This window comes from Polypterus senegalus, chromosome 1 (genome assembly GCF_016835505.1).
Source record: "Polypterus senegalus isolate Bchr_013 chromosome 1, ASM1683550v1, whole genome shotgun sequence".
NCBI lineage: Eukaryota > Metazoa > Chordata > Cladistia > Polypteriformes > Polypteridae > Polypterus > Polypterus senegalus.
Window position 1 is genome coordinate 41,966,231 of NC_053154.1, and position 12,776 is coordinate 41,979,006.

The following is a 12,776-nucleotide window of genomic DNA, read 5'->3' on the forward strand; positions in this document are numbered from 1 at the left end:
GTAATAATTTCCGTTTGTTTGCGCTACTGCAATCTTTACTTTCTTTTCTTTTTTGGTACTTTCTAGTTTTCCTACTTTCATATTCTTTAACTTTCTCCACATGTGTATCACACCAGCATTTTTTTTTTTTTTTTTTTTGAGCCTTTCGAATTCCACTACTTTCATAATCTCTAACCTGCTCTGCATGTGTATAGCACCAACGTTTGTGAACGTATTTATGAAGTTCTACTTTGTCTTTTACTCTCTGTCTTTTAATTCTGAGCCAAATTGGACATGCTTTTTTTTCAGTTCCACTTGTTCTGGGCTGATAATTTATTTTCTGAATTTGCACATAAGTTTTTCTTTTTCTTTTTTTCTCTCCAACGCTTTTGAGTCTCTTTTCTCCGCGCTGCTTTCTTCTTAGCTTAGTCGTCTACGTTTCATTTATAACATATTGTCCTTGTACGCTTTATATATGCTGAACGCCCTGGATCTGTGTGTGCTCAAAGCCTCCTTTACACGACTGAGTGTTTGGGCTTATTTGATACTGATTGTATGTAGGGCGTTTCTTGCAAAAATCTCATGTTCCACGTCATCACGAGACGGTCCTGGGTCAATCTCTTGGCACAAAGTCACATGTTTAAGTGCCCCGTAAGACGGTCTGTGGCCAATCTTTTTCATCTCGCGGTTTCTTTTAAGTGTCTTCTGTGATCTTCACGACAGTCTCAACGCCCTAGTGTTTCTCTCCAGGATTTTTTTATATAATAGAGAGACAATATGGGCATATCAGGATTTGATTTTCATTTAAATGGTATCAATGAGTAAACAAACATCATGCCATATTTACATTTTGTTGTTCATTGTATAATTTAAAGGAAGATAAGTGCAAATTTCACAACTGGAAAAAGTAAGTACACACCTACATTTATTACTGCCTGACATTTCTAAAATTTGGGTGCACCAGATTAGGTGCAAAAGTTTAGAGCAGGGGTCCTCAATCACTGTCCTGGAGGGCCGCAGTGGCTGCAGGTTTTTGCTCCAACCCAATTGCTTAATAAAAAGCACTTATTGCTCAAGTAACACTTCTGCTTCACTTTAGTTGTCTCACTTTTTACGATTTTGAACCCTTATTGCTTATTTTAGTCTTAAACAGCTCTAGTCTCAATTTTTAGTTGCTCCTAATTAGCAATAAGAGGCAAATGATAAAAGAGAGCAGCAGTTTTCCATTTAGCTTGTTACCATTTACTCCTGTGTGTATTTATCATGCACTGTTGGGTTTAATTAATTGCTTGGAAGGAATGTAAAGAGAAAATGTGAAGGACTGAGAATTACTCTTCCATTTTAGCCTTCAAATCATTTGGATGATATCCTTAGAAAGGGGAAGAAAATCTAGGATATGAGAATGACCTGACATAGCAGAGTTAAAGCACTAACAAGCCATGACATTAAATTATTGACAAGAATGGCTTTCTAATTAAGCAACCGGCTTAGAACAAAAACCTGCAGCCCTCCAGGACTGTGATTGAGGACACCTGGTTTAGATCATCATTAGAGAAGGCATCTGTCTTATTTAAATCTCATACATTTAGTTTGGTTTTCTCTTTGTCTTTCGAGTTTGTGTTCTCATCATGCCAGGATTGAACATGCTTACTAAGGTTTTCAGTCAGCAGGTTATACTGTAGATGCCTATGAGTCTGGGAAGGGATTTCGAAAGATTTCCCAATAATCCACTTCACTGTCCGGGAGATCATCAACAAATACAGGACATTTCAAACAACTGTCAGCTTCATCCCTCGAGAACATTGCAAGATGCTGAATAAAGTCTCCAAGAACCTCAGAATTTTGTCACAAGACCTACATGTTGCTCTTGCCACTGTTGATATCAAAGAGCAAAAGTCTACCATAAAAAAGAGGCTGCACAAATTATGTCTACATTGGAGGTGTACCATTAGGAAACCTTTTCTGTCCAGAAAGAACATCATGACAAAATTTAAGCTTCCCGATGAACATCTAGGCAAAGACCAGGACTTTCTGAAATGTATTCTCTGGATAGATAAGGCAGATAGAGTTACTTTACAGCTGTAATGAAAGACACATTTAGTGAAAACCAAAGACAGCATTTGACCAGAAGAACCTGATACTAACTGTAAAGCATGATGGTGAAAATATTATGGTTTAGAACTGCTTTGTTGCATCAGGGCCTTCAAAAATCCATTATAGTTCTTCATTGCATTAGAGAGTGCTTGAGGGTAATGTGAGACCATTCATCAGAAAATTGAAGCTTAACTGAATGTGGACCTTGCCACAAAATAGTGACCCTAAACATACCAGTAAATCCAACAAGGAATAGCTGTGAAGGAAAAAAAAATGGAAGGCTTTGAAATGGCAAAGCTCAGATTTGAATCCCATCAAAATGCTTTGTGGGTTTTGAAATGGGCTGCACATGTAAGACATCCCTCAAACAGAAATTTTTTTCCATTGGGTAAATAAGCCAGATTTTCTCTTTTTTCCCCAATTACATCTTCTTGATCTATATATATGCTGTAAATCAAATTCAGATCTTGATATGTCCACATAAGTTAAACACATTTCATGAGGTATAATTTCTTTTACTTGAATATTGCAATACTACAGTATATGGCGTCCTTTATACTCCATATTTTGAGACGTTCTTTATGTATAATGTACAGTATATTGCATGCTGTATGTGCAGCACATCATGATTATCTGGTATGACAAGTGATAATTTACTGTATGTATAATGTAATTGTTGCAAGTTGCAGTGACGTCCAATATTTTGTATTTCAAGTGCTAATATGTTTGTGTATTTAGGTTGAGGGTTCAAAGTTAGCATTCAGCTGAGAGGAGCGGTTGTTAATATGTAACAAGTACAGAAAGTTCTATCCTGTCTTCATGTGTCTTTCCTATTTATGCTATGAATCATTCTAAGGCTATCTTTGTAATACTGACATCACTCTGATGTTGCATTAGATAACAATGTAAATACGCAAGATGGAGTAGATGTGAGCCTTGGCATCTCTCAGAGAATACAACTCTACCCACTCTTTGTGTAATAATTTGCTACTACCCAAACAAGGCTGTTATGGCACGTAGTTTTTTTGCATTACCCAAATAAATCCACATCATATTTTTCTAGGCTCCTTAACAGTCAGTTCTGTGGGTCAACGTTGTGGATTTTAATACTTTAAGAAGATCGTTGAAAATGTAGGAGATATCTGAGGAACTTTATTTTCCCAAGATGACTTGCAAAAGGTCTATTTGTAGGTGCATCATCCTAACTGCATCTGTCCAGGGATGACAAATTGTTGCTTGGTTCTCTCCATTTTCTAAGGGATACATTAGCATTAGATCTCCTTAAATGACTTGTCCAGACTTTTGTCTTTGTTTTTTCAAGTCCTCCCTAATCCCTTGGCATATAGAACACCTTGCTGGATGAAAGACTCCTTGTAGCCCCAAGATAGGCTGGATCTTTCTGGTTTTAGATAGATAGATACTTTATTAATCCCCAAGGAGAAATTCACATACTCCCGCAGCAGCATACTGATAAAAACAATATTAATTAAAGAGTGATAAAAATGCAGTGCAAGTAAAATGCAAGGTGGAGAGTGCAAGGCAGGTATAGCAGACAATAATTTTGTATAATGTTAACGTTTTACCCCCCCACTCCCCGGGTGGAATTGAAGAGTCGCATAGTGTGGAGGAGGAACGATCTCCTCAGTCTGTCAGTGGAGCAGGACGGTGACAGCAATCTGTTGCTGAGGCTGCTCCTCTGTCTGGAGATGAAACTGTTCAGTGGATGCAGTGGATTGACAGGATACTGCTCAGCGCCCGTCGCTCTGCCACGGATATCAAACTGTCCAGCTCCATGCCTACAATAGAGCCTGCCTTCCTCATCAGTTTGTCCAGGCAATAGGCGTCCTTCTTTATGCTGTCTCCCCAGCACACCATGTTGAAAGACGCCACCCTTCTAAGGAAGTATAGTCTGCTCTGTCCTCTCTTGCACAGAGCATCAGTATTGGCAGTCCAGTCCAATTTATCATTCAGCTGCACTCCCAGGTATTTATAGGTCTGCACTCACTGCACACAGTCAACTCTGATGATCACGGGTCTATGAGGGGCCTGGTCCTCCTCAAATCCACCACCAGCTCCTTGGTTTTGCTGGTGTTCAGTTGTAGGTGGTTTGAGTTGCACCATTTAACAAAGTCCTTGATTAGGTTCCTATACTCCTCCTCCTGCCCACTCCTGATGCAGCCCACGATAGCAGTGTCGTCAGCAAACTTTTGCATGTGGCAGGACTCCGAGTTGTATTGGAAGTCCGATGTATATAGGCTGAACAGGACCAGAGAAAGTACTTTCCCTGCGGCGCTCCTGTGCTGCTGACCACAATGTCAGACCTGCAGTTCTCGAGACGCACATACTGAGGTCTGTCTGTAAAATTATCCACAATCCACAATGCCACCAGGTATGAATCTACGTCCATCTCTGTCAGCTTGTCCCTAAGGAGCAGAGGTTGTTTGGTGTTGATGGTGCTGGAGAAGTCCAGAAGCATAATTCTTACCGCACCACTGCCTCTGTCCAAGTGGAAGAGGGATCAGTGTAGCATGTAGATGATGGCATCCTCCGCCCCCACTTTCTCCTGGTCTGCGAATTGCAGAGGGTTGAGGGCGTGGCAGACCTGTGGCCTCATGTGGTGAAGCAGCAGCCGCTCCATGGTCTTCTTTACATGTGAGAGTTACTTGACAGTCATATCATATTGCAGCATCCTTTTCTGTACCTCGCCTTGAAAGTGTAAAGTTTAACATTTTGGCTGAATGAGTGTTGGTGATTGTTTCTTCAATGAAAAAGCCAAGGAATATGTTGAGGGTTTGTCTTAACCATACATCAGACTCATTCCAGCAAGATGGGCAGGCACTTCTTCTCTGAAGCAGGATATTTCAGTTTAACACAGGTATACTCCATAGCAGAAGTCCACAAGTTCAGTCATGGAGCTCCCTGTGGCTGAAGAAGTTTCTTCTAGCCAGTTTCATAGTCCTTGAGTCATTTTTAAAATTTAGTTGATCTCATTATTTAATTTGCTGCCCTTTTTATTTCTTCTGTTATTTTGTATTCAGAAAAGTGCTTTAGTGTGAAATTTACATTTCTGGGGAATTCAGGGATGTCTGTATTTTTGCCAAATTTTTCAATGCATTCTTTGTTATTGTCTTTTTCATTGACTTTTTAAATGTACTTTGCTCTCATAATAATATCTGAACACTGACAATTAATGATAGGCTTGGTAGACACCAGGCCTCATGCATAACGCCGTGTGTAGAATTCGCACTATAGCATGACGTAAGCACAAAAACCGAAATATGCTTACGCACAGAAAAATCCTGATGCAGGAATCTGTGCGTACTCCAACTTCCACGTTCTTCCACTACATAAATCCGGGTCAACGTGAAAAGTAACGCACTTGCACGCACCTGATGTCCCGCCCCAATTCCTCCTAGAATTACGCCTCTTTGAATATGCAAATCAATATAAATAGCCCTTAAGCTCAACGTTCTGTGAAAAGACAATGGGAAAAGCACGGGGGAAAAATATAAGAATTTCAGCGAATACAAAGTGGAGGCAAAGGAAAAACATACTATTACTGTTAACAAAAGGAAAAGTTGATCGAGTGACATGGTGTGTCGGAAAAACTCGAAAAGCTCAAGTTCACAAAGTCGCACAGTGCCAAAATAAAAAAGAAGTCACATATCAAAGTTGCCGTGAAAAGGCAAGTTGTAGCCCACCATCTGAGTGTCATATGAAAGCTTATTAGGGTACAGAGAAAAAAAATAGGCACACAGTGGGGGGAAAAAGCACGAAATGTCAACTTTAATCTCAAAATTTCCACTTTAATCACGCAGTTTATTTTGTCATTAAAGTAGAACATCATAAACTTCATCTTAAAATCATTTAATTTACTAGTTTCTCAAATGCCATCGTAACTAAAGTGGCACGTTAAATGCTTTGTTTTGTATTTGATGCTCTATGTGTGTGAATCACTACATGTTTCCGTTCTTTCTCTTTCTCCAACAGGGCACAGAATCCATTACATTTGTGATATTACAGCTCTCTGAATAATTAAAATACTGAGATGTATACTTGATATCATTTTCATGATGATTGGAATGAAAGCATGTTATTAAACATGGGAACAGGATGGCGCAGTGATTGTTCATGTCTCACACAAGATGTGCTGCGCCGTGTGCGACCTTCAATGAAATAATTTATTGTAGCAGTACTGTCTCTTTCAAACGTACTAACCTCCAATTCCTGTCCTTCCTTTTCTTTCTCCAAGTACCCAATCGCCACACAATCAGCTCTGTAACAGACGTTAAACCATCTGTAAGCTTACAACGACAATTCTTCAAAACTTTTAAGGAACATTGAAATATCTTCATAGTACATGTTTAATTATTCTATCTGTCTATCCTTCCAGTGTCATGTCAGCCTCAGTAAATATACAGTGCGAGGCAGGAACTTGCTAGCTCTGTGGCACCGTGTCCTCACATGTTTAATTATTAACAATACAGATTATTTAAATGAAGTTAAAGTTTTATCTGTATAATATAATCAACATATTTTACAGCATTTCATCTCAAAAATGTTATCATCATCATATGTAAATATGCGCTTTATGAAGTGGCACAGGTTGTGCAATATTATAACTGTAGTGCAAGTTTACAGTAGGGTAATTGTACTTATAAGTACAAACAGTTCTACAAGGAGCAATTGATTGAGTGTGTTTATAGTTCTTGGGATGAAACTGTTTCTGAACCACGAGGTCTGGACAGGAAAGGCTTTGAAACGTTTTGCCGTGGCTGATGATTGGCTGTGTGCTTGATGCCGTATACCGATAATTGTCTTTCCGATCAGCTGCTGCTGTGATTCCCCACTCAGATACAATGATATAAATACTCAGAGTGGTGCAGTGAGAGTAATATGGAAAAAGATGATCCGCTGTGGCAACCCTTAACGGAAGCAGCTGAAAGAAGAAGATGGTGCAGTCAGAGTAACAATGCTAAAGCAGCTATGGTATTTGGAATAGTTTGACCATTCCATGGACCATTATATTGTTACAGGTTAATTACAATCAGATGCATTAAACTAATAAACAATATGCGGTTAATTTCAATATATTTATAAAGCCGTGTCAGGGATGTTGATTTAAAAAAGGAACATAAATCACACAGGAACAGTAGCACTGCTTTGACGCTTGGTTCCACCAGTCTGCAAAACCGAGCGCAGAACTTGCGTACGACAAGGTATGAGGTACCGTTTTATACATCGTGATTTGAACGTGGAAACGTTCTTACGCAACATTTCTGTACATACGCACCATTTATACATGAGGCCGCAGGAGAGTGACACTGACTGCTAAAGGGCAGCTACTGTATTTTGGTCTTGCCTATTTGTGTGCTTATTAGTAAATAATGGCATAAAATAACTAGAATATCAAAATGAACAAAACACTAAAAACCAAAAACGAATTCTTATACTGTACAGCTAAATCCCATTTGGTAATTTTCTGGGTTGATTTAAAAAAAAAAACAACTCATTGCAGGAAGTAATAGTTTACTTAATTAAAAGAGGAAATTGCTGGTGAGGAAAACCTGGGTCCACCAGGACTGATCTTAAGAATCACTGCTTTTCAGGACCAAATCTGATGTTATTGAATTTACTATGGATATGGTAGGTGAGTGAGTAAATTACATGTTGGGATACTTTTTGTCACATATTTAGCGATGTTACTCTTTTCTAGAAGTGTTTTGGATCTTTCAAAATCCTACACTCTCCTCCAGGGGACCCAGCTCAGCTTGTGACCAGATAGTAAATACAGTATGCTACTTCAGCCCCATGGTTCTCATCTCTTGAGCCACAGCCTTCTGGAGGGTTTCACAACCCTTTCATTGTCTTTGCTGATGGTTCTTCTCCTTCTCTCTCCTATGATGCGCAGTGACCCAAGGTCTCTGGCCAAGGATCAGTCTATGAAACTCCTCCTTCAAAGTTTCAAAAGTTACTGCCAAATTCCAGCCCATTTTTACATATTGGCTTTCTTTCTTAAGATGTTAAGAGAAGGAACAATGTCCTCAAACTATGGGATTAACATATGACACAGTGCAATCATTTCCAAGACCTTTTGCAGAATTAGTAGACCATTAGGTACATTAAACTAGTCCACAGTAGACTTGAACTTTTCTGGGTCCACCACCAGCCTACCTCTATTAGACACCTTCCCCAGAAGGAAAGACTGGGTCTGTCTGAGGTGACAGTTTGAGGTTAACTGAGGCTGGAGAATTTTGTAGAATACGGTTTCCAGATTCTTCTTTTATTATTTGATGCTAGGTGAAAAGGCACAAATATAAACCTATCAAGCCTAACCTCTCAGCTCTGCAAGGGCTCTTTGCATAAAGTACAGAATAGCAACTTCAGTACTGCAAAGCCCAAAAGGCATTACCTGAAAGCTGATGAGATGAGCAGTTTTCTCTTTATGTCTGCCACTATCTTCAACTACCGATATCCTTACTGTAGGTCCTGAGAGTTGAAAATTGAAGCTCTTTGAATAGTAACTTGTTCTTCAAGGTGTGTTTTGGCATTTACTCAATTCTAACAAAGAGAAAGGGACAGATTACATTTGATGCCAAGAGAGTGAGACCACCCCAGATTGAATTGGATGCCTCAATGATGTCCTCTGCAAATATCCTTCACAGATGTTATTCAATGCCATCTCTCTTGAGTGGCTATTTAATGTAGGCATACTGTTAGACCAGTGCCTTGTCCTTACTTTGGTTTCAATATATTCGTCATAACCTTTTAGTGATTCATACATCAAGGAAGCTTTTCAAGATTTACTAAAGCTCCATTGATTGATGGAAAAGGCTGACTTCTAGAAATGGTGCCTTAAAGGTTCAGACAACAAAAATCAGATTAGTCATCTTCTTCTGCAGTCCTTTAATTACCCCCTAAACAGGTAAAATCCACCTGTAGGTATGTCACATGCATTCTGAGGCACCTTGATCGTAAGTTTGGTTACCTCTGTGAAATCCCGGCCCAGGAGCATTCAAGATGTAGATTACTGTATTTCATGAAGTGTGATACAAGAGAAAGATGAGAAACCTCTTACCTACAGTTTCATACTCTTCCATCTGCCAGCATGAATATGTGGTCAGGATCCTCTTCTAGGCATTTTTTCTTCATCTTATAACACAGTTTGTGCTGCATGAGGCTTAACGAGAAACCAATAAGTATTAAGGACTGCATCCTCTGACAGTGCTCTAAGCCTCACAGGAATGATTAGCAACTAAATCACATGAACTTCTCCCTTCTTTCCTCTCCTCTTTCTAGAGCCTGATATTGGCTCTGCTTGGTTGGACTTGAGCATGTTATTTTTCACAGAAAACCCTCTCCCTTTCTTCCACCATGCCCAAAATGGTATAAATAGTGGACACAATCTCCTCTGCTCAGCTTTCAGCATTTTTCAGGTATTCAAACTTTTGTATAAAATTTCTTCCTGGTTTTTTGGGAGAGGTTCTATCTCAAACAAAGAGCGTGTAATGCCAAGGCAAAATCTCTGATAGACAGCAAAGGGGCTTGATCCATCAAGTGGATCTTATTTTCAAGGTCTGCTTTGCAGTAAGATGGTAGTGAGAAGTCAAGCAAAATGGCACCTTTTATTGGCTAACTAAAAAGATTACAATATGCAAGCTTTCAAGGCAACTCAGGCCCCTTCTTCATCTTCCACATCTTGCCTGAAGAAGGGGCCCGAGTTGCCTCGAAAGCTTGCATATTGTAATCTTTTTAGTTAGCCAATAAAAGGTGTCATTTTGCTTGACTTCTCACTACATTCATAATGACTAACATGGTACAACATCCTAGTACGACATTAAGTTGGTAGAAATATAACAAAAAAAGGCCTAGTCTTCAACGTTTTCTTGGTTGCATTCCCCAAGTCCCAGACTGCTCCAGACAGAGTGGCCCCAGTCAGCCCCAGGGGTTTACTTTGGCTCATAAGATTTAACCTGAGAACTGACTCTGCCTGTTCCAAGAAGAAAGTAATCTTCACAGTGAACAAGCACCAAATACATTTTAAAGGTTAATCCAGCCTAAGAACTGGTGACAAGATGACAAGGACTTATGATCTTAATGAGTGATGGGTCTTCATCAGTCTGGGAATGAAGGTAAATTTGAGGCTCCACTGACATGCCCTTCCAATGCCATTTGTGCCTGTCCAGTCTGGATGCTATACTGAAGAGACATGATCATAAAAACAAGTATGTATTGTCAAATATCAAGCACTTCTTAACAAAAAATTCACAAATCCTAATCATACAATATGTTCCCCAAGCAAAAATCCAGAACACTATTCTCAAAAGAGTCAATTAAACTGATCAAATTGCAAGAAAAGGAACAATAAATGTATAATGACAGATGATAAACTGTGGAAGCCACCCTGCCTGATTATTTAAAGCAGATTAGTCATATCACACTGTCACATTCTCCGGAAAAGCCCTATGTTTTGAGCTGTGAGACGCATGTCCCAGTGACAGCTGCAGCAGTGACACAGCAATGCATTAGCCTCCCAAAGTTTCTGCGTGATGTACCAATAATCAAACAGAGAATCATTAGATGGAAAACAGCACTTCACTCCCAGCAGAAAACAGATGAGCTTCCTGTGTTTGCCTCCTTCTCACTCTAACTTCAGGCTCCACCTCCCACTCCACATTTCTAGCTTTCAAAAAAAGAAGGATGTCTCTGCAAGCGACAGCTCAGCTGAAAATAAACATCCAGGAATGACAGATAGTACAAAACTTACTACACATAAAAAGACGTACCGGCAGAACAGAACCTCTTGTGCTTGTTACGTTTAAATTCTGAAAAGTGTAGTATTGCATCTAGTACAGGGTGAAATGACAGAGAAGTCTGACATAAATGTGGTCATAGTAAGCCTTGGTATGTGAAGTGGGTTGGGAAAAGCTGTTCGAATTCTGGAGTAGCAGAAAATTGCACAAAATTGAAGTAGTTTCAAGATAACATGTGAAGAGATGTTCCTTCAAGAGTTGCCCATAGGTTATTAAGCTGGGAGCTCTGATGTTGATGATGCTGTTAATGCTAATAATCTACATTTTTTGACTTAACTAGAATTTTGATATCTATGTTATGTTAGTAACGGCGGACTGCACAATAACGTGCAGTGAATACACCTGACTTGAGCATTCATAGTTTTCATCCTCTTTCTCTGTACGTTTAGCATTCGTTTTAATTAGTGTTGTCTTATTTTAATTCTTACTGTCTTTTTTGTTCTCTTTTCTTCATCACGTAAAGCACTTTGAGCTACATTATTTTTAATGAAATTATGCTATATAAATAAATGTTGTTGTTGTTTGCTCAGAGGTTGATGTGCTTGCTGCTTCCTGAGCAGCTCTTCTTTTCTCCACCCTAGTGGCCCACTGCTTTTCTTCTTTCGTCTTCATCTTTTTGTGTTAAAACTGATTAAGTTAGCTTTTGTGTTGCAATTACTTAGTATGTTTTCCTTAATTTTTCACTTAAGCTGGCACTTAAGTCTTCATTCTGCCTCAAGAATGATTTAAGATATGAAGTGGTTGGGGAAGTGACGGTGAAGGTGGTAGGGATGAGAACGGCGCCCATGCACATCCGTTGCACGGCCGCCCTGCTAGCCACTGCCGAGAGTTGATTCTACAATAAAATAAAATAAAAACAAAAAGGGGAATAACGCTAAAACTCGAGATTTTGTGTTTTAATTTGAAAGATATGATAATAACTAGTTTAAAGAAGGGCGACACGGTGGTGCAATGGGTAGCGTTGCTGCCTCGCAGTTAGGAAACTTGCAGGTTCACTTCCTGGGTCCTCCCTGCGTGGAGTCTGCATGTTCTCCTCCGTGTGCTCCGGTTTCCTCCCACAGTCCAAATACATGCAGGTTAGGTGCACTGGTGATTCTAAATTGCCCCTAGTATGTGCTTGGTGTGTGGGTGTGTGTGGCCGGCGGTGGGCTGGCGCCCTGCCCGGGGTTTGTTTCCTGCCTTGCACCCTGTGTTGGCTGGGATTGGCTCCAGCAGACCCCCATGACCCTGTAGTTAGGATATAGTGGGTTGTATAATGCATGGATGGATGGATAGTTTAAAGAAGGATGAGCAATGTGAACCTCATTGTGTATTCAAGAACTTTACAAATAAGCTACAATAAAATTTGGATTTGGTGTAATATACAGCCTCTTGAATAAAGAGCTCATAAGGAATTGGATTTACAAAAGTCTTTGATATTGAATGAAATGAAAACACCTTAAGTGTCATGTGCTATCAAATGTATCACCATGTTCCAAAATGCATGAACCTTCTACAAAACTTTGGAAATCTGGGTAAAGGTGTTGTAACTGAATCTTTTATCTTAATTGTTAGGGAATGTTAAGAGAGTTATTTAAAAAAATGAAAATTCTTAATTGTGTAACTAGCACTGAGATGGGAGAGTCCCAGAGACATTGTCTCATTCATCATTTACACAGAAGTACACCAGTGGCTGGCCCTCCCCACTCATGCTACCAATGATTTTAATGTTTACTGATTCTGTATGAGTCCATTTGTTTTTATTAAGAATTCTTTTTGTGAGATAAAGACCTCGTTTGGCCAGTTCATATGATTGAAATGGCACCATGCTAATTTAGTCATGTACACCAATCAACCGCAAGATTAAAACCACTGACACATGAAGTGAATGACATTGATTGTCTCATTTCA